General features: G+C 40.3%; 1 non-coding gene across 1 annotated transcript; it reads right to left on the reverse strand.

The window, feature by feature from the left end:
• Positions 1-8,585: 8,585 nt before the first annotated feature.
• On the reverse strand, positions 8,586-8,657 carry Trnav-uac (transfer RNA valine (anticodon UAC)). The gene has a single exon. It is a non-coding gene; the product is annotated as a tRNA-Val (tRNA).
• Positions 8,658-8,973: the final 316 nt, after the last annotated feature.

Here is an 8,973-nt window from a genome sequence, read left to right on the forward strand (position 1 = left end):
ATTCGGGATTGAGAAACGAAGTGACTAGATACGAAGAAAGTAATTTCGATTAAATCTTCAACAAACTAAGTTGGGCAGTCCCTCGTCGGTTTGATATTAATAAACTCTTTTTTATAAGACTTATTTTTCTAAAAATCATTGCGCAATATTTGTGTAAAAAAGTCACTACGCATACAAAGTGTTAGTGATATCGTAACGAATACTGAAGGAGATGATTGCGCTCATCATTCTGAGTCGAGGTGAGTAAGTTGGGTGTTTGGAATTTTCCGTCGCAAAATTCATGATTTTTTTTCTTTAAAATTAATATTAATGCTTACTTTTGCGATGAATTCCACTTGATATCAATTTAGAATAACGAGCCGAATCTTCCTCCTTATTAGAAAATCTGGAAGTATTTTCATAGTCAACAAGACGTTTCGATCAAACCTTCCTTACATTATTTTACCCCCAAGGCTCCTGGTAAAACAAAATTTTCCAAAATGGTGGAACATCAAGATGGCCGCCATTTTGACTTTTTTTCATCGGCGATTAAATTTGACCAAATTTTAAATAGGTCTTGTGCATAAAGTTATTCAGTCTGTAACATGGTACTTAATTTAAATTTACACTTTGAGAATTTATGGGATTAACTCTCTAAGAACTGATGTTAGGCAGCTAAATTACTCAATTGTATAAAAATATTTTATGTTTATTTTTATTTTTTACAGAACGTCTAAGGGCCCTGTGCCGAGGTTTTTCTTGCAGCTTCTTTTCCCCGGCTATACAGGTTGTGAGAAGCTGCAGTAGTTTTAGGCGGATGAGACATTCGTTATGTAAAAATTGACGATTCAAAGTGTAACGCGCGAACCTCGGCTCAGGGCGTCGTCTGAGAGGAAAAATATTTGAAAGAATTAATCGACCCTAGTGGGTCGATAGCGGTAAGCGCTGAATGAGGGAAATCGTCGACCACGCCGGCGGGGTCGGTATCGGGGTCCACAAAGTGTAACTATGAGACCTACTAAATAAAGATATTTTTGAATTTGAATATCCCTGACTCCCACAATCGCTAACGTCGGCGGGAAATAGGCGTGAGTTTATGTATGTAGGTATGTATTAAAAGCCACTCAGGCTGCACTCGGGCACATAAACAAATCATATTACAAGTAATCAGCTCAGGGAAGTGGCACGAAACCCAAGAGCATTTTATTGCTCATAACATTATTAGGGTGAGTCTAGTGGAGGCTTTTCACGGAAACTGAGATGTGATTTTTATACTTACATCACTCGACACGACATCACTATGACGTCAATGTGTGCTTTTTCATACAAATTCCATAGTAATTTCGTGTTTCGACGTTTAGTTAAAAGTAACTGATTTGACTAGTTCGAAAGTAGCCTATTGGCCTTTGATAGACAAGAATGGAGGATGCTACACCGACAAGAGCGTGGCTCTTAAATTAGCTGAGTATCGAAACCTAGTTTTAAAAAGTTGATTGAGTCCATTCATAGACCGGCGTACGTGTGAAAGAATCCATGATTCTCTTTCATCTTTAGTAAGTTGTGATATAAAAGTCATAAACATAAACTATGTATGTTCCACTGCTGGGCACAGGCCTCCCCTCAATCAAAAAAAAAGATATAAAAGTCATCATCACAAATTTAAGAGCTCTTGTCGGTGTAGCATAAACGACAAATAGGGCAGTGGTTTTCCTCTTGCCTTCCGCCCCGCAGTACTCTGTCTGACGCGAGTGGGATGGCGCCCAGAGTAATCTACTTCAAAGCCGTACTAGGACTCCTGTCCTCCGCCTCTGAATAGTACTGACAGTTACTGCTGCCCTCTGTCAGGTTCCAGGTTACAGTCCTAGTGAATTGCCCCTTCCGTTCTACAAAGACGTACTAGGACTCCTGTCTGCTGCAGTAGCTGGTGCTGCTGCTGATATCATCATCATCAGCCCATTAACGTCCCCACTGCTGAGGCACGGGCCTTCCCTATGGATGGATAGGGAGATCGCGCCTTAAACCACCACGCGGGCCCAGTGCGGATTGGTGGTTATTAACGACTGCTAATGCAGCCGGGACCAACGGCTTAGCGTGCCTTCCGAAGCACGGAGGAGCTCGAGATGAAAACTTTTTTTTGTGGTCATCCATCCTATGACCGGCCTTTGCGAAAGTTGCTTAACTTCAACAATCGCAGACCGAGCGCGTTTACCGCTGCGCCACCGAGATATAAAAGTATAAGACTGAAATTATTTTTAAAAAGCACTAAAATTTTCATGTAAATTCCGGCAGGTAATCCTACTTGATATCAACTCAGAAACACGATCTCTCCAAAGTTTTCGTTAAGTAATGTGTTACTGACACCCTGTATATGTCTAAAAGGTCACTGCCTAACTCACTCATCAGGAAATCTCAAAAACCGATACCGATCCCGCCGGCGTGGTCGACGATTTCCCTCATTCAGCGCTTATCGCTATCGACCCACTAGGGTCGATTAATTCTTTCAAATATTTTTCCTCTCAGACGACGCCCTGAGCCGAGGTTCGCGCCCAACTGGGCACCCTCAGGCCTGTTGTCTTAAACGTTGTACCGGATGAGAGCCTTCAGCGCTCCCCATTTGTCCGGCCAAGTAGTTAATGTCATCTGCGGCAAATCTACAATAAGTCACGTCAATAAAAAAAAAAAAAAGTGTGTTAAGAGTTAGGAGTGTGTTAATAGTCTCAAATATCGCATGTGGATTCATTTTAGGACGTAGGTGCTCACTAAGATGGGATTTTGCGAAATCCGATCCCTATGGGGGGAAAAAGGCTTCCAAATTACTTCTTCTTCTATCGTGTGGGTTGTAAGGTGGAATACCAACCCCATCAACCCTGGTGTCAGACTTATTATTGAGCCGCCAAAGGCCCCTGACATGGCTCATGTAACGACTACTTACTTATATCAGTAAGTAGTAACCGGGACCAACGGCTTAACGTGCCTTCCGAAGCACGGATCATCTTACTTTTGGACAATCGTGTGATCAGCCTGTAATGTCCTAACCAAACTAAGGATTACAAAGTGATTTTTGTGATTTGTTCCCACCGGGATTTGAACCCAACCGAAAAAGTAAACACAGAAGTTTTCAAAACACGAAATCACTTTGCAATTTGTATGACAAAGCAACCTGTGACGTCATAGAAAAACGTGACTAAATGTCGTATTTATTATTACATTTTTTATCACCTTCAGATCTGTCATTATTTAGTTATCGGAATTTCATAATTCATCTTTGACCTAGAAAACCACCCAATTATTGACTACAAACCCTTATAATTTACTTTACAACTGGTATTTCACTGCATCATATTCCGACTGTACTAAATCGTTTTACTGCGACAGAATTTTCAAGCGATGATCTCCCCGGATTGATCTGTGGAGGTTCCGACGGAGATTTAATTTCCTGATAAGGTTGATCGGTTTTCCAGGGTCGAGAGGCGATAGTGGCTTAGCGAATAAATTTTGCGGGAAAAATACATTTTCATATCCTTTGGGTACATATTTACTGGGTGTTAGTGACACCGTAACTAATACTCAGGGGGATGATTCAGCTCATTATTCTGAGTTAATTTCTAGTGGAATTTTCCGTCGCAAAAGTATGAGCAACTCAGAATCATGAGCAAATTCGAATTCAAAAATATCTTTATTCAGTAGTTAACATAGTTACACATTGAATCGTCAATTTTTACATAACGAACGTCTCATCCACCTAAAACTACTGCAGCTTCTCACAACCTGTATAGGCGGGGAAAAGAAGCTGCAAGAAAAACCTCGGGACAGACCTAGACCTTCTTTAAAAAAATAACTGAATCATCCCCCTCAGTATTCGGTACGTACCGTGATCCCTAATGGTGTGAGCAGATTCATAAGTAATATAAAATCAATTGCGACCTCTGTTGATATGAATTCCTAGCGAGCCGTGGCTGCCCAGTTGGTAGAATGCTTGCTTCTCACTTTGAAGTCGTAGGTTCGAATCCAGCACAGTCTAAACCAATCATTGTCGAATTTGTTTTCGAATTCATGTTTGGATCATAAATTATTATCACGCGCTCAGTGGTGAAGGAAAATATCGCGAGGAAACCCACAAGCCCCGAGAAATGCATTTTCGGAGGTGTGTGACCTAACCTGTATTGGGCTGGTTTTCCCTTCGCGAGTTAGAAGCTCGGACAAGCAGTCGCTTCTGTAAAAAACCGGACCTGTCAAATCGTCAGGTTAGGTAAACGGACCCTGTGAAAAATGGTATAATGCTAGGGAGGTGCGGCATTAACTATCTGACCTGGTACAGACTTTAAGACAACAGGCCTGAGGGTGCTCAGGCGCGAACCTCGGCTCAAGACGTGGGCCAGTGGTTGAGCGTTGTGCTCACGATCCGGAGGTCCTGGGTTCGATTCCCGGTGGGGACATATCACAAAAATTACATTGCGGTCCCTAGTTTGGTTAGGACACTACAGGCTGATCACCTGCTTGTCCGAAAGTGAATAACGGGATAATGCTAGGAAGATGATGACGAACCTTATGATTTTTATAAAGTGTATTTCGGTTAAGTAATATGTCAGGATTAGAAAATGGCGATCTCGCGGGATCTCATCAAATTTTTCGGGATCAATCCCGCTTAATATGACGAGATCCCATTCGAGATTGACGGGATTGGGCGAATCTCCTTGAGTTATAATTTTTGTTTTGATTATGCTGATTTCCAAAGAAAACTTAATTATTTGGTTAGTAATATTGAAGAACAAAGGCTTTTGTTTTCTTTCAAAACATATTTTGTTTTTTTTTTTTTATTTATTCAAAGTAATAATAAACATTTTACAATCAAAAACGGTGTCTCATAAACCTATCGACAGATTTTTCTGTACACCGCAACTCATCGTCTGTAATTCATCATCGTCATCGTGTCATTGTGTGTCTGTAATTAACCTCACTATCACAAACAAGCAGTTTTAATCGTTTTCAGCAATCATAACTTTTATTTTTTTATGAACTAGACGAGATCTCGAAAATTTCGGGATCTTGTGGGATTGATATTTCCAATCCCTCGGGATCTCGAATTTGTGATCTCGAGTCGGAATTGAATTCTCTAGTCAGAATCGTAGTAACAGACATTCCAGGGTGTCTGTTGGCTTCTTCTTCATCGTGTGGGTTTATTTATTTATTTATAAAGTACAGCCACATACATACATTAAAACATTTTAACACTTAGAAGGTTACGGTATTGTGACTAATATATATGACAATTACGGCGTACATAACTTATAGAATTAAAGGTAAGTATTTAAAAAGAAAGAGAGGAAGGGGAAGACCAAGAAGAGCTTACAGGAACAGATTAAAGAAAAGATTAACGTCGTGTCTTATAGGGAAGTCAAGGAATTGGCCTTTGATAGACTGGAATGGAAAATGCTACACCGACAAGAGCGTGGCTCTTAAATTGATGATGATGATTTAAAAATACAAAAAAATAAATCAAATATAAAAGAATCAAACTATAACAAAAGACTGAGGTGGCTGACCAACCTCATCAACCCTGGTGTCAGGGTTATTATTGAGCCGCCAAAAGCACCTGACGTGACTCAAGTAACGACTAAGAACATACCTCAGTAAGAAATTTGGCTTGTTGCAGTGAATGAGGAGCTCGGTGGCGCAGCGGTTAATGCGTTCGGTCTGCGATTGTTGAAGTTAAACAACTTCGGCAAAGGCCGGTCATAGGATGGGTGACCACAAAAAAAAATAGTTTTCATCTCGAGCTCCTCCGTGCTTCGGAAGGCACGTTAAGCCGTTGGTCCCGGCTGCATTAGCAGTCGTTAATAACCATCAATCCGCACTGGGCCCGCGTGATGGTTTAAGGCCCGATCTCCCTATCCATCCATAGGGAAGGCCCGTGCCCCAGCAGTGGGGACGTTAATGGGCTGATGATGATGATGATAGGTAGATAATTCGAATAAGTCTCACTCATTCGGAGTCATTCGAGTAAAATTAATGCAGCGATTCAAAACACCCAGCAGAGTTAGTCGCAAGCTGATCCAAGGTATAGATACCCACTTTCAACAATTTCCACACTTGGATTGAGATGAATAGAAACCATTTCTATATTGGAGATGAAATAAATGTACTTAGTTGTCTATCTCTTTCACACACGTGTGGTTATAAGAAATGATGTTCCGTCCTCGAGAATGTTTCCGTTGGTAAACATACATACATAACATAAACTGCCTATATAATACGTCCCATTGCTGGGCACAGGCCTCCCCTCAATCAACCGGAGGGGGTATGGAGCATACTCCACCACGCTGCTCCACTGCGGGTTAGTGGAGGTGTTTTTACGGCTAATAGCCGGGACCGACGGCTTAACGTGCCCTCCGAAGCACAGAATAATCTTACTTTTTCGGACAATCAGGTGATTCAAGCCTGAAAAGTCCTTACCAAACAAAGGACAGTCTCACAAAGTGATTTCGACAATGTCCCCATCGGGAATCGAACCCGGACCTCCAGATCGTGAGCCTAACGCTCTAACCACTAGACCACGGCGGCCGTTGGTAAAATCTCGAATAAATAATAAATCTCAATCTGGTTATTCTTAGAATGCACAGGGTGTTAGTGACATCGTAACGAGTACTCAGGGGGATGATTCAGACCATGATTCTGAGTTAATATCAAGTGGAATTTTCCGTCTCAAAATTCCTGATTTTTTTTTAGTTAATTTAATTATTTTCAATTCTTTACTTTTGCGATGAAAAGTTCCACTTGATATTAACTCAGAGTCATGGTCTGAATCATGCCCCTCAGTATTCGTTACGATGGTATAAGTACATACGATAGCCATTATTGAGTTTATATGTGTGACTTTTTAGATGATAATATCCGAAATAAAAATGTTTTTTTTTTTATCCTTTATACTAACACTAGGTTACTTGCAATAAAGACTTTACAATAAAATGCCAGATAATATTTTGATATTGTCAGAAAATTAATTTAAAGCTCATGTCAAGCTTACTTTATGTGAAAAAGCTTATTATAATATTAATCATTACTTAATGATAAAAATGCCTAATATTAAATGTGTTCCTCTAGTTATTAAATAACTTCTAATGTAACCAACATTGAGTTAAAAGATGTGTTGCTGTTGCAGTTTCTTGTCATTTCTTCTCCTCAGCCGTAACGCCTTGCGAAATGACGTAGATTCAAAAATGTTAAATTGACCTTCAACAAGTTTATCCATAATAATTACGTTGAGTAAATTGATTTTGATTTTGATTCTGAATGTAAGTCGCTAAGTAAATTGAGGGACCGAAAGAGGGGTAGGGAGGGAGAAGAGAGCCTCAATTAAGGTTTAATGTCTTCACTAATTACTACCTTCACATGTAATGAGATTCTGACGAAATTACGAGTTAGAAGTTCAATTTCACTTACATTAATAGTCAACTATAGTCTAGTCTATAGTGTAGTATAGTGTAGTTCTATAGTCTCTGCTCACCCCGGTGGAAAATAGGCGTGAGTTTATATATGTATGTATGTAATAGTCAACTACACCCCCACCGGGATTCAAACCGGGGCCTTCCGGATTGTGTGCCCACCGCTCAACCACTGCACCACAGAGGCCATTGACCAATCCAGAAAGAGGTCAACGACAGTGACTATGGTAGTGGGACACACGATCCAGAGTGTGATCCTAAGTTTGGTTAGGACATTACAGGCTGATCACTTGATTTTCCATAAGATAATTTATGCTTACGTCCGGGAGTTGAAGCAGTCGCCGTAGCCGAAATCGGCTGGATCACATCAATGGGACTTAGCTGCTGAGAAGTAATCAGAAATCAGAATCATTTATTCAACGTAATTATCATGGATAAACTTGTAGAAGGTCAATGTAACATTTTTGAATTTTACATAATTTCGCAAGGTGTTATGGCTGAGGAGAAGAAATGTCCTAATCTTTTAAATCAATGAGGGTACATTACTAGTTATTTAATAACTAGAGGAACACATTCAATACCAGACATTTTTATCATTTGGGTAATCGTTAATCTTATAATAAGCTTTTTTACATAAAGTAAGCTTCACGTGAGCTTTAAATTTATTATCTGACAAATTTAAAATATTATCTGGTATTTTATTGTAAAAGTAGGTGTCTTTACACCCTTACCCCTTAGGGGATACAGACGTGATGTGTTTGTAATGTTGTGTATGAAACAAACAGAAGGTGACTTGGCTATGTCGCACTCGCTCCGTTAAATAATTTACACGACCATCCACATGACCACAGCAAAATGAAATCAGCTGTGTAGGTTCTACTATCATGCTTTCGAATTCGTGGTGAGATATTGTAAGGTCTCTTCTTCTTATCGTGTGGGTTGTGAGTGGAATACCAACCTCATCAACCCTGGTGTCAGGGTTATTATTAAGCCGGCAAAGGCCCCTGACATGGCTCACGACTACTTAGTTACATCAGTAAGTTTTAACCGGGACCAACGGCTTAACGTGATCCGAAGCACGGAACATCTTACTTTTTGGACAATCTGGTGATCAGCTTGTGATGTCCTAACCAAACTAGGGATCACAATGTGATTTTTGTGATATGTCCCCACCGGGATTCGAACCCGGGACCTCCGGATCGTAAGCCCAACGCTCAACCACTGGACCACGGAGGCCGTTAAGCGGTGAGCGTGTAAGTAGGTAATTGGTATTGTGTTAGCTCGCTTTATTTTTGTGTGAATGACGAGTGTTTCCATAGGATAATTATCCGTCGCTAAAGTATGGAACTGAAAATAATTTAAAAAAAAACACTAAATTTTTCATGAATTTTCCGACAGGAAATTCCACTTGATATCAACTCAGAATCATGGTCTGAATCATCCCCTCAGTATACTTTGCGGTGTCACTAACACCCATACATACATGAATGGTACCTATAAGCCTGTAAGTACGTACTTTTACAGTGTAAGTGACAACGTAACGAATACTAAG

Source organism: Pectinophora gossypiella, chromosome 28 (genome assembly GCF_024362695.1).
Source record: "Pectinophora gossypiella chromosome 28, ilPecGoss1.1, whole genome shotgun sequence".
NCBI classification, from domain to species: domain Eukaryota; kingdom Metazoa; phylum Arthropoda; class Insecta; order Lepidoptera; family Gelechiidae; genus Pectinophora; species Pectinophora gossypiella.